The 21,451-nt window shown below is 42.5% G+C and overlaps 2 protein-coding genes across 7 annotated transcripts in view; one reads left to right on the forward strand and one right to left on the reverse strand.

Annotated features, from left to right (window-relative positions):
- Nucleotides 1-21,451, reverse strand: part of LOC124775514 (tyrosine aminotransferase) — a 195,081-nt gene that overhangs the window by 171,606 nt on the left and 2,024 nt on the right. The gene's annotated exons all lie outside the window — the stretch shown is intronic.
- Nucleotides 1-21,451, forward strand: part of LOC124777404 — a 68,831-nt gene that overhangs the window by 45,342 nt on the left and 2,038 nt on the right. For 3 of the 6 annotated variants that reach the window (XR_007015722.1, XR_007015724.1, XR_007015723.1), the window contains one exon: nucleotides 17,923-19,145. The exons of 1 other annotated variant lie outside the window; for it this stretch is intronic. The gene's annotated coding sequence lies outside the window, so the exon portion shown is untranslated. Of the gene's footprint in view, nucleotides 1-17,922; nucleotides 19,146-21,451 lie in introns of those variants that run through there. 2 more of the 6 variants (XR_007015721.1, XR_007015725.1) reach the window with 2 other exon arrangements.

Consider the following 21,451-nt stretch of genomic DNA (forward strand, 5'->3'; position numbering starts at 1 on the left):
GGAAAAAGCTCGGAGACATGGGAAGATTCCACCTGGATTACATCATGGATTCTGAAATCAGGTATTGGACTGTATTGCATACCCAGGAGCAGTTATGGATTCAATCACAATTTAGTATTGATGAAGAGCAAACTGAAGTTTAAGAGAAACACCTGGAAGAATTAACGTGGAAAGAAATGGGATAATGATGTACTGGGGAATGATGAGAAGCATTTGAAGTTCTCTAAGGCTGTGGATACTGCGGTAATAAATACCGTAGTAATCAGTTCAGTTGAAGAGGAATGGACGTCTCTGAAAAGCCTAATCAAAGAAGCTGACTGACAAATGTAGGTACAAAGAAGGTAACTGCGAACAGTTAAAATGCTAAAAATGATCAACGAAAGAAGGCAACACAGAAATGTTCAGTGGAAACAGGAATACAGGAATATAAATTACGAGGTGCCTTCCAAATCTAAGGTTCCGTGACCAATATTTAACTGATGATAGGATTAATGAAATTTCACAGATACAGCGCTGTCTACAAACTCTTTAGGAAACTAATGCAGTCTTGGTTTGATACAGTAGTCGTTTGCCAGTCGGTTAGAGCAGATCGCAGTGACCGATACAATGGTAGATGCCTCCAGTTATGAGGTGCGCGATGTGACTAGATTTTTGTTGGGATAAGGATCTTCAGCTGCTGAAATCCGCCGTGAGTTATGCGAACTTTAAGGAGCTGAAATAATGAGTGATAAACAAGTTCGAAAATGGTGTCGAGAATTTCGAAATGGCCTTTCAAATGTTCACGATAAACAGCGGAGTGGCAGGCCAGTATTCGGATCCAGAACATCGATGATGAAGTGAACCAAAAACTTCGAAGTGAACGACGATTTGCGATTAGTGGTCTGGGTAATGAATTACAAAATGTTCTTCACACCTCAATTTACAGAATTATCGCTGAGCAGCTTGCATATCACAAACCGAGTGCGAGGTGGGTTCCAAAAATTCTCACTGATCTGCACAAAGAGCAAAGAATTCGAAGTGTACGACAATTCTTGGAGCTCTGTAGACAGGATGGAGATGATTTGTTTTCCGACATTGTTAGGGCGATGAAACGTGGATATCGTACACCAACACAGAATCGAATCAACAGTAGGTACAGCGGCACCATTCAAGTTCATTCAAACCAAAAAGGTCTGAGCAGTCTCCGTTCTCGAATCGAAAAATGATGGCTACCATTTTTCAGGACGAAAAGGGCGACCTTTTGATTGATTTCAGGGACCGTGGGTCAAAAATTACAGCTACGTATACTGTGAAACGGAAAACAAACTGAGAGGTACGATCCAAAATCGGAAGCTGTTGGAAACTATCGTCTGGCATAATCCTCCTTCGCGACAATAATCATCCTTCACGACAACGCACACCCTCGCGCCAACACCAGGGAGAAGATTCGAGATTTTCGTTGGGATATTTCGATCACCCTTCGTACAGTCCCGACCTTGCACAAAGCGATGACTTCCCATTCTTGCATTTCAAAAAGCGGCTGGGCGTACGACGATTTGAAAACGACGATGAACGTATGACTGGCGTTACCATCTGGTCCAATTTTCAGGCGTCAAACTTCTATGCAGGGTGGTTGAAGACTTTACAAACAGTGTATACAGGGTGGCCCATTGATCGTAACCGGGCCAAATATCTCACGAAATAAGCATCAAACGAAATAACTACAAAGAACGAAACTCGTCTAGCTTGAAGGGGGAAACCAGATGGCGGTATGTTTGGCTCGCTAGATGGCGCTGCCATGGGTCAAACGTATATCAACTGCGTTTTTTTAAAAATAGGAACCCCTACTTTTTATTAGATATTCCTGTAGTACGTAAAGAAATATGAATTTTTAGTTGGACCACTTTTTTTGCTTTGTGATAGATGGCGATGTAATAGCCACATACGTATAAGTACGTGGTATCAAGTAACATTTCACCAGGGCGGACGGTATTTGCTTCGTGATACATTACCCGTGTTAAAATGGACCGTTTACCAATTGCGGAAAAGGTCGATATCGTGTTGATGAATGGCTATTGTGATCAAAATGCTGCTCGGTATCCTGGACGACTTCATCCAAGTGTCCGGACCGTTCGCCGGAAAGTTACGTTATTTAAGGAAACAGGAAGTGTTCAGCCACATGTGAAACGTCAACCATGACTTGCAACAAATGATGATGCCCAAGTAGGTGTTTTAGCTGCTATCACGGCTAATCCGACCGAGCGAGGTGGCGCAGTGGTTAGCACACTGGACTCGCATTCGGGAGGACGACGGTTCAATCCCGTCTCCGGCCATCTTGATTTAGGTTTTCCGTGATTTCCCTAAATCGCTTGAGGCAAATGCCGAGATGATTCCTTTGAAAGGGCACGGCCGATTTCCTTCCCCATCCTTCTCTCACCCGTACTTGCGCTCCGTCTCTAATGACCTCGTTGTCGACGGGACGTTAAACACTTATCTCCTCCTCCTCCACGGCTAATCCGCACATCAGTAGCAGACAAATTGCGCGAGAATCGGGAATCCCAAAAACGTCGGTGTTGGGAATGCTACATCATCAGATTGCACCCGTACCATATTTCTATGCACCAGGAATTGCATGGCGACGACTTTGAGCGTCGTGTACAGTTCTGCCACTGGGCACAAGAGAAATTACGGGACGATGACAGAGTTTTTGCACGCGTTCTATTTAGCGACGAAGCGTCATTCACCGACAGTGGTAACGTAAACCGGCATAATATGCACTACTGGACAACGGAAAATCCACGATGGCTGCGACAAGTGGAACATCAGCGACCTTGGCGGGTTAATGTATGGTGCGGAATTATGGAAGGAAGGATAATTGGCCCCATTTTATCGATAGCAATCTAAATGGTGCAATGTATGCTGATTTCCCATGTAATGTTCTACCGATGTTACTACAAGATGTTTCACTGCATGACAGAATGGCGATGTATTTCCAACATGATGGATGTCCGGCACATAGCTCGCGTGCGGTTGAAGCGGTATTAAATAGCATACTTCATGACAGATGGATTGGTCGTCGAAGCACCATACCATCACTGGATCTGACGACCCCGGATTTCTTTCTATGGGGAAAGTTGAAGGATATTTGCTGTCGTGATCCACCGACAACTCTAGACAACATGCGTTAGCGCATTGTCAATGCATGTGCGAACATTACGGAAGGCGAACTACTCGCTGTTGAGAGGAATTTCGTTACACGTATTGCCAAATGCATTAAGGTTGACGGGCATCATTTTGAGGATTTATTGTATTAATGTGGTATTTACAGGTAATCACGCTGTAACAGCATGCGTTCTCAAAAATGATAAGTTCACAAAGGTACATCACATTGGAACAACCGAAATAAAATGTTCAAACGTACCTACGTGCTGTATTTTAATTTAAAAAACCTAACTGTTAGCAACTGTTCGTCTAAAATAGTGAGCTATATGTTTGTGACTATTACAGCGCCATCTATCACAAAGCGAAAAAAGTGGCCCAACTAAAACATTCATATTTCTGTACGTACTACACGAATAAGTAGTAAAAATGGGGGTTCCTATTTAAAGAAACGCAGTTCATAACCGTTTGACCTATGGCAGTGCCATCTAGCGGGCCAACGATAGCGCCATCTGGTTTCCCTCTTCAAGCTAGATAAGTTTCGTTCTTTGTAGTTTTTTCGTTTGAGCTTATTTTGTGAGATATTTGGCCCGGTCTCGATCAATGGACCACCCTGTAGATGAGAGCGGCGATTATGTGGAAAAATAAAGTAGACATGTTATAAATATTGCTGTAAATAAAAAAGCTTTTCTCATAAATTTATTTTTTATGATCAAACGGACCTTAGTTTCGGGGTACGCCTCGTACTTGTTTGAGTGCCAGTGCGTCCGTGACCAGAGTAGGTCAGAATGTTACGTGCGAGGAGCAGGTGACGCGTAGCGTGTCGAGCGTGAGCGGCGACTGGGAGTTGGGGGCTCGCCGGGGGCTCGCTCGCTGCGTCACGAACCACGGCCACAGCACTGGCTGGACGCCTGCCGCAAGGTAACGGGACGGGCCCTGCCCGCCACGCCGCCATCTGCCTCCGAAACAGGCCGCCTCGCGCCGTGGACTAACGTGGGACGACTTGTCGCTTGCATCCCAACGTGTTCGTGCATTCCTCTTACATCAGCTGTTAGCACATGTAGGCCGGCTGGATCACCCCACTTTTATCATTCACGTCAGAGTCTACGCAACCCAAGAGACGTAAGGCCAATACAGTGCGAGACCGTCTCCAGCTTTGACAGTGGTCTCAGATCGATGAAGACGGGAGTCCACAAGTTTCTTTAGATATGCTATGTCCACCTGAAACCGATCATTGATCATAAGATCCTGTAGAGCTACCAGACAGCCGAGACACTAATTGCTACATTTCACCTGCACTTCCAAATAGCACCCGACTTTAAACGGTTAAGGTCTAGTGATGTAGTGCGTCATTTAAGGCGCGTTATGGTGCCCAACCTATGTCGAAACAAGGTCCCAGGAGTAGACAACATTCCATTAGAACTACTGACAGCCTTGGGAGAGCCAGTCCTGGCAAAACTCTACCATCTGGTGAGCAAGATGTACGAGACAGGCGAAATTCCCTCAGACTTCAAGAAGAATATAATAATTCCAATCCCAAAGAAAGCAGGTGTTGACAGATGTGAAAATTACCGAACTATCAGTTTAATAAGCCACAGCTGCAAAATACTAACGCGAATTACTTACAGACGAATGGAAAAACTGGTAGAAGCCGAACTCGGCGAAGATCAGTTTGGATTCCACAGAAATGTTGGAACACGTGAGGTAATACTGACCTTACGACTTACCTTAGAAGAAAGATTAAGGAAAGGCAAACCTACGTTTCTAGCATTTGTAGACTTAGAGAAAGCTTTTGACAATGTTGACTGGAATACTCTCTTTCAAATTCTAAAGGTGGCAGGGGTAAAAGACAGGGAGCGAAAGGCTATTTACAATTTGTACAGAAAGCAGATGGCAGTTATAAGAGTCGAGGGACATGAAAGGGAAGCAGTGGTTGGGAAGGGAGTGAGACAGGGTTGTAGCCTCTCCCCGATGCTATTCAATCTGTATATTGAACAAGCAGTAAAGGAAACAAAAGAAAAGTTCGGAGTAGGTATTAAAATCCATGGAGAAGAAATAAAAACTTTGACGTTCGCCGATGACATTGTAATTCTGTCAGAGACAGCAAAGGACTTGGAGGAGCAGTTGAACGGAATGGACAGTGTCTTGAAAGGAAGGTATAAGGTGAACATCAACAAAAGCAAAACGAGGATAATGGAATGTAGTCGAATTAAGTCGGGTGATGCTGAGGGAATTAGATTAGGAAATGTGACACTTAAAGTAGTAAAGGAGTTTTGCTATTTGGGAAACAAAATAACTGATGATGGTCGAAGTAGAGAGGATATAAAATGTAGACTGGCAATGGCAAGCAAAGCGTTTCTGAAGAAGAGAAATTTGTTAACATCGAGTATTGATTTAAATGTCAGGAAGTCGTTTCTGAAAGTATTTGTATGGAGTGTAGCCATGTATGGAAGTGAAACGTGGACGATAAATAGTTTAGACAAGAAGAGAATAGAAGCTTTCGAAATGTGGTGCTACAGAAGAATGCTGAAGATTAGATGGGTGGATCACGTAACTAGTGAGGAGGTATTGAATAGAATTGGAGAGAAGAGGAGTTTGTGTCACAACTTGACTAGAAGAAGGGATCGGTTGGTAGGACATGTTTTGAGGCATCAAGGGATCACAAATTTAGCACTGGAGGGCACCGTGGAGGGTAAAAATCGTAGAGGGAGACCAAGAGATGAATACACTAAGCAGATTCAGAAGGATGTAGGCTGCAGTAGGTACTGGGAGATGAAGAAGCTTGCACAGGATAGAGTAGCATGGAGAGCTGCATCAAACCAGTCTCAGGACTGAAGACCACAACAACAACAACAACGGTGCCCGAGTGTTCTTTACGCCATGTAACGTATTCGTGCAGCCCTATAAACATAATTACGTCGTATTAATAAAATTTTCTCGGGCTTCCAGCCGCGTCAGGTGGTTAAAATCCCACGAGCTTTCGACCGAGCTCTCCCCGGTCATTGTCAAGTGGTAAGACTGACTGCTGTGTCGCCGTGGCCGCGTCGTTATATAGCCGCACTGCTGGCTGTGACGTCACTGGTGCTCTCTTCCTCGCCATATACGGTAATGTTTTCATGTCGCGTCCGTCGCGCCGGTTTTAACAGCGCGATAGCCGTATCCCAGGCTGTGCTGAGCTGCAATCCGTCGTCCTTGTTGATGGTGTTTTCAGAAGTTTTTACCAGGCTTACCGGTATGAAATGAGAGTTAAGATACAAATGTGTAGATGGGTAACATTTGTTGTGAACGAGCCTTAATTTTTGTTTTGTTTGGTTGGTATGACATCTGTGAAAGATATTTAGTATACATCAAGTCATGGAACGAACAACATCATATGTTTTCATCCTGTTGACAATGTCGAATTTTGTACCAGAAAGTGATGATTTGCGGAAAGCATTAATTTTTTGTTTTCATTTGAAAAAAAGTGCTGCAGAGTCGCATCGAATGTTTGCGAGGCATATGGTCATCATACTCTATCAGAAGCAACATGCAAAAGATGGTTTCAACGGTTCAGAAATAATGATTTTGATGTAAGAAATGAAGAACGTGGAAGACCACCAAAAAAGTTCGAAGACGCCGAATTGCAAGGAATATTGGATGAAGATGATGCTTTGAGTCAGAAGCAAATGGCAGGAATGCAAAATGTTGCACAACAAACAATTTCTCACCGTTTGAAAGCTATGGGAAAGATCCAAAAGTGTGGAAAATGGGTGCCACATGAACTGAATGAAAGACAGATGGAAAACCGAAAAACCATTTGTCAAATTTTCCTTCGAAGATATGAAAGAAAATCAGTTTTGCATCGAATTGTTACTGGCGATGAAAAATGGATTTATTATAAGAATCCTAAGCAGGAAAAATCATGGGTTAATCCGGGAAAACCATCAACATCGACTGAAAAGCCAGATCGATTCGGCAAGAAGGCAATGCTCTGTGTTTGGTGGGATCAGAAAGGTGTGGTGTATCATGAGCTTCTAAAACCCGGTGAAACTGTGAATACTAATCGCTACAGACAACAAATGATCAATTTGAACTATGCATTGATCTAAAAAAGACGAGAATAGGCCAGAAGACATGACAAAGTAATTTTTTTACACGACAATGCATCTGCACACAAAGCAAAACTGGTTCAGGATACAATCAAAACACTTGGCTGGGAGCTGCTACCCCACCCGCCGTATTCACCAGGCTTGGCCCCTTCCGACTACCATTTGTTTTCGTCAATGGGACAGGCATTGGCTGAGGAACGCTTCGATTCCTACGAAGAAGTCGAAAATTGGGTGTCTGGTTGGTTTGCTTCAAAAGACGAACATTTCTATTGGTGTGGTGTCCACAAATTGCCAGAAAGGTGGTCAAAATGTATAGAAAGTAATGGTCAGTACTTTGAATAAAATGTTTTTACTTTTCAATCCAAAATTAGTGTTTCATTTTCACAAAAAAACGCTCATTTCCTACCGGTACATCTGGTATTTCAATATTTCAATAGCTTCTTTTATGACGCTCTCCCAAAATCCCTTCGTCTTCATAACGACAGATGTTTCGTCGAATAGAATTCGGTGTCCATTTTCTAAGGTGTCTTCTGCCACGGCTGATTTTTCGGGATAGCGTAGGCGTAAGCACCTCTCGTGTTCTGTCCGGCGTTGCTCCACAGTTGGTACTGTTTGGTCGGCGTAGTAACAGCAACACTGACATAGTATGTTGTACTCTCCAGGCGTTCTGAGCCCTAGATCGTCCTTCACAGGCCTCATGAGCTGACGAATTTTTCCTGGGGGCCTGAACACCGATGAAAGTTAGATTTCTTCAGGAGCCGGCTAATCTTTCAGACGCTATACCACAGAAAGGCAAAAACACAAGTTTCTTGCTTTCTTCTTCGGTGGTGTTCTCTTCTCTGTTGGTGTGTTTCTTGCCTGTCGCACCAGATATAGCCTGTGACACCTGTCCGTGGCTGTACCCGTTTTCCCGGAAGACTTTTCGGAGGTGGCTCAGTTCTAGTGGCAGACTTTCAGCGTCTCAGACGACTTTAGCACGATGGACGAGGGTATTCAGAACGCCACGTTTTTGTGCCTGATGGTGGTGGCTGAGAGCGTGCAGATACAGATCTGTGTGTGTCGGTTTCCTGTGGACAGTGTGGCTGAGGTGCCCGTTGGTTTTCCGTCGAACGAGGACGTCAAGGAAAGGCAATGCACCACTGTCTCGATTTCCATCGTAAACTTGATGTGGCCGTGAAAAGTGTCATCGACTTTACGATAAAAGCAACTTGGCTTAGCTGGAGCCGTTTCCAAGGCGATGTCTTCAGGTTTTTCCATAAAAAGGTTGGCTATGGGCTAATGGGCTAATGGGCTTCCCATAGCCACGCCGTCCAACTGTTCGAAATACTGGCCGCCACATAGGAAGTACGACGATGTCAACGTGTGCTTAAACACTCCCACAACTGTGCTATCAAATAACTGGGAGAGGAGATCTATACAGTCTTTGACCGGACATTAAAACTAACCATATATCTCCTTGACTAAGACGCAGTTGTTTAATTCTGTTCCAATGGCTCTGAGCACTATGGGACTTAACAGCTGAGGTCATCAGTCCCCTAGAACTTAGAACTACTTAAACCTAATTAACCTAAGGACATCACACACATCCACGCCCGAGGCAGGATTCGAACCTGCGACCGTAGTGGTCGCATGGTTCCAGACTGAAGCGCCTAGAACCGCTCGGCCACTCCGGCCGGCGTTTAATTCTGTTGATAAAGTCGTCGGTGTTCTTGATGTGATGCACACAACGACCCACAAGCGGTGCAAGGAGGCTGGCCGTGATCCTATGTTGTTCACATGGGACGAAGAGGAGAATCCGGTTTGTGGATTTTTGGTAGTCCATAAAGCGTAGGTGGTCTATTATTTTATTAATCCATATCGCCGCGAAACAATGCATTCATAAATAATTACGTCGTGTTAGAGGAGGGAAGAGTCCATGGCATACACATCATGAAGATGTAGGAGACATGCAACATCTTTCCACCGAGAATATCGAAATAAATGCTCTGATTCAGGTCCACGGAAACTTGAATCAGTACATGGTACAAAAAAACACTCCCATGACATCACAGAACTTCCTCCGGCCTGAACCACACCCTCCACACAGTGCTGTTCAAACGTCTAGTTGGACCATCACTCCACTTGGCGCCTCGCGTTATTTGAAAAGGTACAAAATCGTGCCTCTTTGGACAAAACTACACACCTACAACCAGCTACCATGCAGTTTTTGTGTCGTCTGACTACCCGCCTCCGTGGTGGAGGTCACTAACGCACGCCTATGCGGTGGCGCTCGATCCGGAGGTAAGCGAGTTCGAATCCTGGTTCAAATGGTTCTGAGCACTATGGGACTTAACGTCTGAGGTCATCAGTCCCCTAGAACTTAGAACTACTTAAACCTAACCAACCTATGGACGTCACACACATCCATGCCCGAGGTAGGATTCGAACCTGCGACCGTAGTGGTCGCATGGTTCCAGACTGAAGCGCCTAGAACCGCTCGGCCACTCCGGCCGGCGTTTAATTCTGTTGATAAAGTCGTCGGTGTTCTTGATGTGATGCACACAACGACCCACAAGCGGTGCAAGGAGGCTGGCCGTGATCCTATGTTGTTCACATGGGACGAAGAGGAGAATCCGGTTTGTGGATTTTTGGTAGTCCATAAAGCGTAGGTGGTCTATTATTTTATTAATCCATATCGCCGCGAAACAATGCATTCATAAATAATTACGTCGTGTTAGAGGAGGGAAGAGTCCATGGCATACACATCATGAAGATGTAGGAGACATGCAACATCTTTCCACCGAGAATATCGAAATAAATGCTCTGATTCAGGTCCACGGAAACTTGAATCAGTACATGGTACAAAAAAACACTCCCATGACATCACAGAACTTCCTCCGGCCTGAACCACACCCTCCACACAGTGCTGTTCAAACGTCTAGTTGGACCATCACTCCACTTGGCGCCTCGCGTTATTTGAAAAGGTACAAAATCGTGCCTCTTTGGACAAAACTACACACCTACAACCAGCTACCATGCAGTTTTTGTGTCGTCTGACTACCCGCCTCCGTGGTGGAGGTCACTAACGCACGCCTATGCGGTGGCGCTCGATCCGGAGGTAAGCGAGTTCGAATCCTGGTTCAAATGGTTCTGAGCACTATGGGACTTAACGTCTGAGGTCATCAGTCCCCTAGAACTTAGAACTACTTAAACCTAACCAACCTATGGACGTCACACACATCCATGCCCGAGGTAGGATTCGAACCTGCGACCGTAGCGGTCGCGCGGTTCCAGACTGAAGCGCCTAGAACCGCTCGGCCCGAATCCTGGTGGTAGATGAAATTTTCACTGCCAGTGTTTGGCCGGTGATGGTAGGAGAGGTGGTGGCGTAAAATTTTTGGTCACCAGTCTTTGCTCCAACGTTCCGGATTCAGTCCCAAATCTCTCCGCAGTGTCTCTTGAAGCGAGGCCATGTGACGCTGTTCGTAGTGATCTGTATGTCAGATGCAGACGTTAAGCTCAGCGGCCCGCTTCGTGCTCTTCGAAAGGATCAGGCTATGTGCCGGCGCCGGATTTCACCCTCCTCTTCTCTTATCATCTCCAACTCGAAAATGACTCTATACTACAAACACCCATTACAGTCGTCTACACTTAACAGATACACTTCGCGAAGGAAACGTACCTGCGAGAGCCAAGGATACAGAAAATCTTTCCAATTAGGCCGTGTTTCACGTCCACGGAAACTTGAATTAGTGGGCCCCAGCCATTAATCCCATACGACTTTACATTTTCGTTTTTTGACTAATTGAAAACAAGCAACATTATGTGCCGCTGTGAGCAGTGGTCTTTTTGTGAGGTACCTTATTCCGCACGTCCATTATCGTTTAAATATTCTCTCCGAACTGATCGAGACATGCAATTCCTGTGCACAGGATTCGACCCGTTGTCCTCTAGCAAGAGCGGTTGGCACTGAGTCACGTAGGGAACGTTTTACGGCCACGTATATTACACTGCGTTACATGGCAGCGAGTGGTACACCATTCCTTGCAGACACACTGGACAGTCCTCACTGATACACCTACAAACTGGGCAACTTCATTCTAGGTATGGTCATGGGCACGTCCTTTCTGCCGTTCCATCACGTCTTCAAGTCGACCTGTCTTAGCGCGCTGATTCCATACAACCGACTGGCACCTACTCAACTCTTCACTGTCATGACGTGTGTCAACGGTCGAGGGTCACATGACTGCAGCATTGAAAATATGTGTGAAATTTTATGGGACTTAACTGCTAAGGTCATCAGTCCCTAAGCTTACACACTAGTGTAGTTGAGTTCTTTATTAATGCGAACACTTGTTTCAATTTGTGTAAACGTAGAATGTGCATATCATCATCCGGCAGCGTGGCTGGTGTGCAGTTGAATACCCCAGTAGAGAAACAAATTTGAAGTTTATTTTTTAGTAAAAATTGTCACGTGAACAAGCAGTCGGCTTATCCGTTTCCCGGAATTTTCAGTCGTCTTTTTCTTGCAGCTTCACACATTAGTCTTGATTGTTTCAATGCCTTTCCTTTTGCAAGGCCACACGCAGTAACGGCATTTAACAAACGCATCACCAGTCTGGTCTGGGTCCTTTTCTTCACGAAACATCGACGTAACCCCGAAATAGCGGAGCTCGTCTGCTTTTTGAGAATCGAGACGCTTCTATGCGGGAATTCGATGATCGATCGACTTACGTGACGTCATTGCAGAATTACTCAACAGAGGGGACATATGTCATTGAGGGAATGATTGACCAGAGAGAAAAACTGTAGTTAAAGATAAAGTACTCCAGGTACGAGTAATATCCTTACGGAAACCGTAGAAATCTGTGTGGAGAGCCAGCCAGGGAAAAAAATAGCGTAGAGATCATTATAGTTGAGAACTGTAAAAGAATCAGAGAAGCAAAGTGTTGCACAACATTCAGTGATGCACTTTCATTGTCCTCCGATTGCGCCTTAATCGTTGTTAAAGAAAGTCGTAAGTGAACCGCAGAATGAGTGGTCGAAGTGAACAACAAGTTTGATTGCATAAGTTTGGATCGTATTTCGGTTCTAAGGTTCGTCAGCACTGATCTCTATAGAGTGGCCTGATGGCGGGGCGGCCTGAATTCGAAGCAAAATATGTGGACCATTTATCAATGCAGAATAAACCAGTCATTAATCCGGTTGTTTCATCTGCTTTCTCCAATTTCTTTATTTTTTGTATAGCATATTCCGGCGTTCCCCAAGGAAGTGTTATAGGCTCACTATTGTTTCTGATCTATATTAACGACATAGGAGACAATCTGATTAGCCATCTTAGATTGTTTGCAGCTGATGCTGTCATTTACCGTCTTGTAAAGTCATCAGATGATCAAAACGACTTGAAAAATGATTTAGATAAGATATCTGTATGGTGCGAAAAGTGGCAATTGACCCTGAATAAAGAAAAGTGTGAAGTTATTCACATGAGTACTAAAAGGAATCAGCTAAATTTTGATTACGCGATAAGTCACACAAATCTGAGGGCTTTAAATTCAACTAAATACTTAGGGATTACAATTACAAATAACCTAAACTGGAACGATCACATAGATAATGTTGTGGGTAGTACAAACTAAAGCCTGCGATTCATTGGCAGAACACTTATAAGATGCAACAGGTCTACCAAAGAGACTGCTTACACTATGCTTATCCGCCCTATTCTGGAGTATTGCTGTGCGGTGTGGGATCCGCATCAGGTGGGACTGACGGATGACATCTAAAAAGTACAAAGAAGGGCAGCTCGTTTTGTATTATCGCGAAAGAGGGGATATAGTATCATAGACATGATACGTGAACTGGAGTGGCAATCATTAAAACAAAGGCGATTTTCGTTGCGACGGGATCTTCTCATGAAATTTCAATCACCAGTTTCCCCCTCGATTGCGAAAACATTCTGTTGACACCCACCTACATAGGGAGAAATGATCATCAAAACAAAATAAGAGAAATCAGGACTAGAGGAGAAAAAATTAAGTATTCTTTTTTCCCACGTGCCGTTCGAGAGACAGCAAGAAGGTGGTTCATTGAACCCTCTGCCAGGCACTTTATTGTGAATAGCAGAGTAGTCACGTAGACGTAGATATAAATATATTTTATTTTGCATCTCTGATCAGCAGGCTTCTTTGTACAAGACATTATTTGATCATATTGTAAGACCTATATTATTACAGTCACATTTAAATCACTTTATTAGCAACGAAATTTACTGAAGATTAAAAGCAAGATAGATAGGCAAAAGGTGACGGCGCTGACTTTCTAGTTGTTTACAGCTAAAGAAGTCAAGGTGAAGCGAGGCACGTAACTGTGCATAAGACATCACGACACGTTGTAAGCCAGCCACGTCCATGGGTATAAGCAATCATATGATCACTCTACATATTCGCACATCTTGCGCGGCGACTCGTTCTGTTGACGTCTGTTGTTAGCCCAAATCCATGTGTTGCTCGATTTAGTTTTCTGTCAGATTTAATTCACGTCAGGCGAATGCTGTAACAGCTCTTGCAAAGTTGCAGTTCGTGTTCCACAACTCGTTTTCGACTGTAGGGGGTACTGAATAAACTGCATCCAGATATAAAAAAAATTCAGACTAGCGCTACGGTAACGGGCACGGGGTTCTGTGAGGATTTTATAGCCATTACAGAATAACATGAAGTTTTATCGGAACGAATCGGTGTGACTCATATCTACATTTGATTTATATGGAAAATTGAATGCGCAAAGTCTCCTGATCTGGGGATTTGAGAATCGACGACATGCGACTGATCACCAGCTGTACTAGATTTACGCTTGCATTCAGAGCATTCTCAAGTAATTTCAACTGGCTGTTCCATTACGCCGTTTCACACAGCGCCCTGCTTTTAAAAAGGGTCGGACTCTCCGTGTAGAGCACTTTCAGCTACCGTACAGCAGGTTTCTGCATTCCTCCGACCAGGGTCCGCAGGAAACTACGACGATACTGTGCCGTCCTGCAGTCACCAAATTTAAATAAGACATCCGCAGTGCCCTCACAGTGAGTTCAACAAGAAGCGTTTGGCGCGGCCTGTGTCAGGCAGACCGATAGAGAGAGCGGGTCCCATTTGGCCAGATGAAGGCAAGGTGTTCGGATACGAGGATCAGACAAACTGTGCTCTTCCACTGAGGTCGAATATCGTAACAACAACATAAAAGAATTTTTTGACATTTTAAAACGACGTACGAACCCCCAATTTCCATCGCCAAGAGATCACAACATACATCTACCCAGAAAGGTAGCAGGGGTCAAGTACAGGGAACAAAGGTTTATTCACAACTCGTACAGAAACCAAATTGCATTTACAAGAGTCGATGAACATAAAGTGAAAGTAGAGTTTGAGAAGGAAATGACACAGGTCTGTAGTCTATGCCAGATGTTATTCGATCTGTATATCGAACAAGCAGGAAAGGAAACCAGCAAGAAATTTGAAAAGGTTTCAGGGAGAAGAATAAAAACTTTCAGGTTTGTCGATGACATTGTAATTCTGGCAGAGTGGGGTCTTGAAAAGAAGTTGCAAGACGAACATCAACAAAAGTAAGACAAGGGCAATGGAATGTAGGCAAATTAAATCAGATGAAGCTGAGTAAATTAGATTAGAAAGTGAGCCCCTACAAGTAATAGATATATTTTGCTATTTGAGCAGCAAAATGGGTGATGCTTGCGGAAGGAGAGAGGTATATAAAATGTAGGATGGAAATATCTAGAAAAGCGTTTGTGAAAAAGTGGCGTTTGCTAACACGTAATATAAATTTAAAAGTTAGGAAATCTTTTTTGAAGCTAGTTGTCTGGAATATAGCCTCACACGGAAGTGAAACGTGGACGGTAAACGGTATGGACGAAAAGAGAACAGAAGTTTTTGGAATCTGTCTGTACACAAAAATGCTGAATATTAGGTGAGTAGATCAGTAATTACTGAGGAGGTACTGAATCGAACGGAGGAAAAAAATGGTAGCTTTAATAAAATAAGGGATCGGTTGGCAGGACACGTCCTGTCACTTTGGTAATAGAGCTGCAACAAAGCTGTCATAGAATTGAAAACCACAACAAGAAGAAATGGGAACATCTGTTAACGCCACAAGTTACGCCAATAGAGGAGCAGCAGAATTTAATTTACGTACGAGACTAGGCACCACAACACTGGCCTACAAATAAACCGCTTATTGCAGACAGGAAAACAGTCCGAAATTTATAAGTTTAATTTTTTTTTTGACGCTTATGATTCTAAATCATTAAATTGTTTACCGCAGAAAAGGAACATATTTGCACAATAACGCGGATCTGACAAGCCCTTTAATTTACTGCAGATAAGGAACTAGTCTAGGACATGTTGCCTTTCTGCAGCAAACGGAGAGAATGGCCATCACCGGACTTCTGGTGTATAAGTTTAGAGCCTCAAGGTATTACAGCTCCCTTAAATAAATCACTGCCAAATGTGCGAAGGGGCCTAAACAAAATATTGGAATCTGTTTTGATTTCATGGGCAATATCTCTCTATGTTTCATTCCTCTTCAGGACACCTACTACTTGAGACAACTTACCGTGAATGTTTTCGGTGTGCATAAACTAGCTCCACGGGAAATGACTGTTTTCCTCTACAATGAAGGTGGCGGAGGAAAGGGCCCAAATGAACTGTGTACGATGCTGTACTGGTACATCCAAAATAATGTCGACAAGGAGGTAAGAATGTTGTACATGTTAGGGGACAATTGTACAGGCCAGAACAAAAAATGCGGAAAGGCGATGAGGCGACCCTGCCTCCGAGAGAACGTAAGAAGTTAAATGTCCGTCAACTTCACAGTCATTAAACGACCTCCATCTGTATAGGAACTATCCCAGAATTCGCCCGAAGTGAGTTAGAATCTTGGAAGCAAACTGAATCAGCAGAGCCACATGTGGATTTGTACTAAAATTCTCCTAAACCATCCTCGGCTATCCTAGGAAGGCAGCTTAATACGTGAAGTCCAGACCTCAACAGAGCGAATCACCGCAAGGTGTGCGAATAGATAAACCGGTCATGTGATAGTTAACGCTGATACACAGGCTGACTACCATTAGTCGTGGTGTTGTCTGGACATGCCTCGGTTCACAATAACTTCTTTAATTGTAAACAACTATAACGTCAGTTGCCATCATCTTTTGCTTATCTATCTTGCTTTAACTCATCAGTCAATTTGGTCACTAATAAACTGATTGAAGTCTGATTGTCGTAACCAATGATCATGCATAGGTCTTACAATATGATCAGCTAATGTCTCATACAAAGAAATCGTCTAATCAGTAATGTAAAGAAAACGCCATGCAAAAAATAAATAAATTGGAAAAAGCAAATAAAACCAATGGAATTGTGATTGCTTTAGTCTACAGGTGGTAGATGGTGCAGTTTATTTTGCTTCACGCTGAGGCCGCCCCACCACCAGTCCACTCCAGAAATGAGTGCTGACGAAGCTTAAACCCGAAATGCGAACCAAATTCATCCAGTGAGACTTGTTATTAACCTGCGTTTACTCGTTCTGCGATTCACTCATGACTTTCTCTAACTACGGCTGACTGTGAGACACGATCAAAGGACGAGGGAATTACGTCACAGGCTGCTGCACAACAGTTTACTCTGCTGTATCATCTGAGAGCGTGCTGAAAAAGGTTGCCTCCGAATTTTTCATGAGAAAATTCTTAAAGATTTTAAAATAAAACACACGTTATTAACATTCTACATCTTTATCCTTGATGTCTACATATTTGCAGCAATCTGCCGCTAGAGGGCTCTGAATAGTAGCGTATAACATGTCGGTATGTAACGTAACTATACCGGTCTGTGAGAAACGGTGTGGTGTAATTGAGGTTCTAGCCGCACAAGCCTTCGTCCACATATGGAATATCGATTCTTTCACCATGACAATACCAGGTCACACACGATCGGTGCAACACCTGCAACAATCTGGCGCCTTCGGTTCAGTGTCATCGATCATCTTCCATACAGTCTCGACTTGGCGCCATCCAATTTTCATATGTATTCAAAACTTTAAGAAAGCCTTCAACGACTTCACTTTGATAGTGAGGTTATGGCTGCGTCAACAAAGTCAAAATTTCTACAGTGACGGTATCAACAAACTGGGTTCTCGTTGGGAGAAATGCATTCGTCAGCAGGGTGATTGTCTTGAGAAATAAGTATGCAGACATGAAGAATAAAGATGTAGAATGTTAATAACGTTTGTTTTATTTAAAAGTTTTAAGCGTTTTCACATAAAAAATGGGAGACACAATTTTCAGCATGCCCTCATGTAATTACTTGTACGCTAAAAGCAAAGAGAGAATATTCATTTGTTATCGTTGGATGTGAAATGTGCGGCAACGAGCTGTACCACAAGGGACAAGTAGCATAATTAGAAATGAAATTCATCAGATGGGTAACAAGTTACGAACTGAGCACAAATGCCTACGTAAGTACAGAACTAGGTTGTTTCATATGCAACAGAAAAGAGGGTGCAGTATGAAATGAAATGGAAAGAACAGCTAGTGTGCAACAAATACTGTACAGCAACCTCTCATGGAGAAAGGCAGGGGGTGAAAGTGAGAATTTATTTCGATTTTGTTACTGTTTACCCAAAAGCTTATACCGTGTGCACTAATTATTCCTTATCCTAGGTCGGGACCACCAAACAGAGCTTCTTGGATCAGAGATAACCAGTTCCTAATGCCGGTGACGAGCGGCAAATTCCATCGTGGGTATTTGGATACCAAAGCAGGAATCTTGACAGCGAACAGTTCCTAATCGTAGTACTGCGGCGTGACGTCCTTGATCAAACCCAAAACCTTGCGAAAGTGGATAATCCACGTCTCAAGACAGAGTAATTTAGTTAAGCGTCTGCCCAGAAATATTTCATCGATGATAGGCAACGTGCTAGCAACTTGTGACGGCCATCCCACTTCTTTCACTTCCATACTTACTGATTACAATACAAACATTATGCTAAACACATTTCCTTCATTTAGCGTTACGTACCATAGACGGTAGCAAATTAGCATAAAAGTAACTTAATATCGGCAACGAATGGAACGAAATTGTGTCTGGAAAGCAACTACTGTGACAGAAATGGTCTTTGTTACGAGACTTCCATCTTCATTTTTTTATCAAATTTCGAGTGAGTATTACGTCATAAATCATGAATACCAATGAGTCTAATTTGGGAGCCAGTCGCCACAGGCGTGGTGCAAGTCCGTCAAGGCCATTCGGACTGGGTCCTTGGTGGCTCCGTAGCCGAACGTCGAGGACGCAGTCTGTGTTCTTGGCGAAAACTGTAACTTTAACCCTTTTATCACAAAATTGTTGCCAGAAAACTGTTTTCAAGAACCGCCTGTACCCGAAGGGAATGCAATGGCATTCAATTTCATGTGTCTTTACTCCACGTCAAATGCAGTAATACCTTGTGATGTGTTACATAATGCCACCTTCCTCATTCCTTGTTATTAGCAACTAAAAATGAAAATATTATATGTGTGGCTTATGACGATCATGATAACACATTATTATTACTAATATTCAATCTATTTAACAATTATTGTTGCAATGTAGCGAAATGTTAACACTCCTGCTACATAAACATTTTTTTCAAAAAGATAATATCGATGTGTGTGTGTGTTTACTTATCAATTAATTAATTTAAAATACATTAAGCATCATATAAAAATAATTTACCTGTAAATGGTCAGCATGTAGCCATATTTTCGTTAAAAATATATAATTTTTGTAAAATACTTCCCACAATCCTCATGACAGCGGTATACAACGAACATGATAAATGGCATATGAAAATAACTAGATAATGTGGCAATGTTACGATGCTCTCTTGGGATAAGAAAATAAAGTAAAATAAAATTATTATTATTCTAATCACGAAATTATGTCTTCTTTTATTGATTCTCTGATGCGCGTATATTCTCATTATCAATCGTTGTATTTTCGTTTATTTCAACCAATTCATGCAGCTCATATATGTCCCAGATGTAACGAAACTGAAAGTGTCTTAAAAAATAAGGATTTCTTCTACCCAGAGATTGGTTTAAATTTCATTGTGCCTTTTTAAACAGAGACCTATTGCAGATGTATACCCTTACTTCCCTCCGAACTGAGTTCCGTGTTACATAACTAGCTGCAGCGTCTCAACTAGCAAACGTGGAATCTTTCCCCAGTTCAATTTCACTTTCCTCGCATTCACAAAGAAATGCTATATGTGGAAGGCGTATTAACTGATGGAGAAATAACCGTAAGATTATCCGTGGTCCAAACGTCAAATTTCTGGATTTTCAGTTCGACAACCACGTGTCATATAGAGCTTATATAATCTTGTAATGTTACAGAATATGAAGCTCTACTATAGCTTCATGAAGATACATGAGAATGACGGAAGTTAAAGCTTGAAATATTTCGGGTTTTATTACTTGCAAGTCGTAGACATTCGATATCCATTCTAAACGAGAATGGGATGCACCTTTTTAAGACTCGGAGAAATAGGAATACATTTTTAATGCCTCAGGACTCCCATAACCTAAAATTGCCGCGAACCAATTTTGTAACTGCAAACGGTGGAGTAGAACACGGAAAAACGAGCGTACGGCGCACAGGAAACGTCAGTGTCGTAAAGAGATTTTGACTGCGTATCGAAGTATATCCAAAACGTGTTTGTTTACGAACGAGAACTCGAGATTGAAGAAAAATATCGCCAATGAAGGAAGAAATAAGCGTTTTGTTGTTCCTATGTTTACTCATAAAATACACAAAACTGAGCGCTCAATCAAGAAACGTAGAAGATGAGATGGAATAGAGACAACGGTAATAAAAACGATTAGCAGATACCTTACATTTATTTTCTGCGTGAATCCTGTATGATGCTGGAAGACCTCGCATTGTAAACCGATGTGCCGAAGGTAACGAGAGGTGAAGACTCGCGCAGTATATCGTTCAAGCCGTAATTTGCTTATTTCGTCAAGCTTTATTGGTTGATATTATCGTGCTAAGTCAATACCTGCGTTTTTGTACGCTGTAGAAATTGCAATATTTATTTATAAACTTTGTTACATACATTTTAAAATTAGTAATAATTGTAGGAATAATGAAGTAACAGCGCTTATGAGTCACTGTTCCCAGTGCGAAGGTCCTCTATAGTACAAGAATTATACTCTACAAAAAGGTAAAGGAAATACGACAAATGACTGATCACAAATAACTGGCAAATTTAAATTTTACGTAACACTAGGAAGTGTTTCATGTGCTCCGTTATGTTGGAGATAAAGTCTCATAACGATTGCACACTTAAAATAATTGTACAATTAAAATAATGATAGTGATACAGTGCAGTGTAAATTAAAGAGAAAACACGGAAGATGTTCGTACTCCACGAATATGGATCACTGTAATGTGAAATGATTATTAATAAACTGTCAATAGTACACAAAAAAATTAAGGATTTAAAAGTTGTAAAAATGCTTTACATGGAGCATCGTATGTCTTTACATGATATAGTGTTCAAAGATGTCATAAGCTCTCTGTTCCTCAAGGACTAACTAGAGAACAGAAAACAGTATCTTGTGAATGTAGTTTCGAGCGCAGAATGAGTATAAATTATTTTCGAAACGGCGCGCATGAAACATCAGTTGCCGAATATTGGCAAGTATTTAGTTTCTTTCCATAATGCTGAAGGAGATACCACATACCGTTAAACTGAATATTCATCTGTTTGAAACTCTGAATACTTTATCATTTCCCAAATAATTCTTGACAAAGGAAGGCTTGGCCCCGTTCTGTTCTTTTGCCTTGTCACCCCAGAAAATTGTGGTACGTTTCACTTTCCAATTTTCCGAAAAGTAGTGCATTGCACTAATGCGTGTAGAAGCGTTTCACTACAGAATCGCTGATTATTGCAGCTCTTGATCCGAATCTTAAATGTCTAAGCTACGTATATTCATGAGTCAGCTTTGATATTGCAGTTTCTGTGGCGTGTTACATCAACTTGTAGTCGTACAATTCCTTTGTATTCTACTATTAAAGGTGTGTCTGAAAAATAACGGCTATTCGGTTAGGAAAGATCACACAAGATGCAGACGAAACATTTGTTAGAAAATCCCAGATATACAACTTTTAATTTTTCTACACAGTTACCATTATAATCCCAGTACT

The sequence above is a fragment of the Schistocerca piceifrons genome, chromosome 2 (genome assembly GCF_021461385.2).
Source record: "Schistocerca piceifrons isolate TAMUIC-IGC-003096 chromosome 2, iqSchPice1.1, whole genome shotgun sequence".
In the NCBI taxonomy this organism is placed as follows: domain Eukaryota; kingdom Metazoa; phylum Arthropoda; class Insecta; order Orthoptera; family Acrididae; genus Schistocerca; species Schistocerca piceifrons.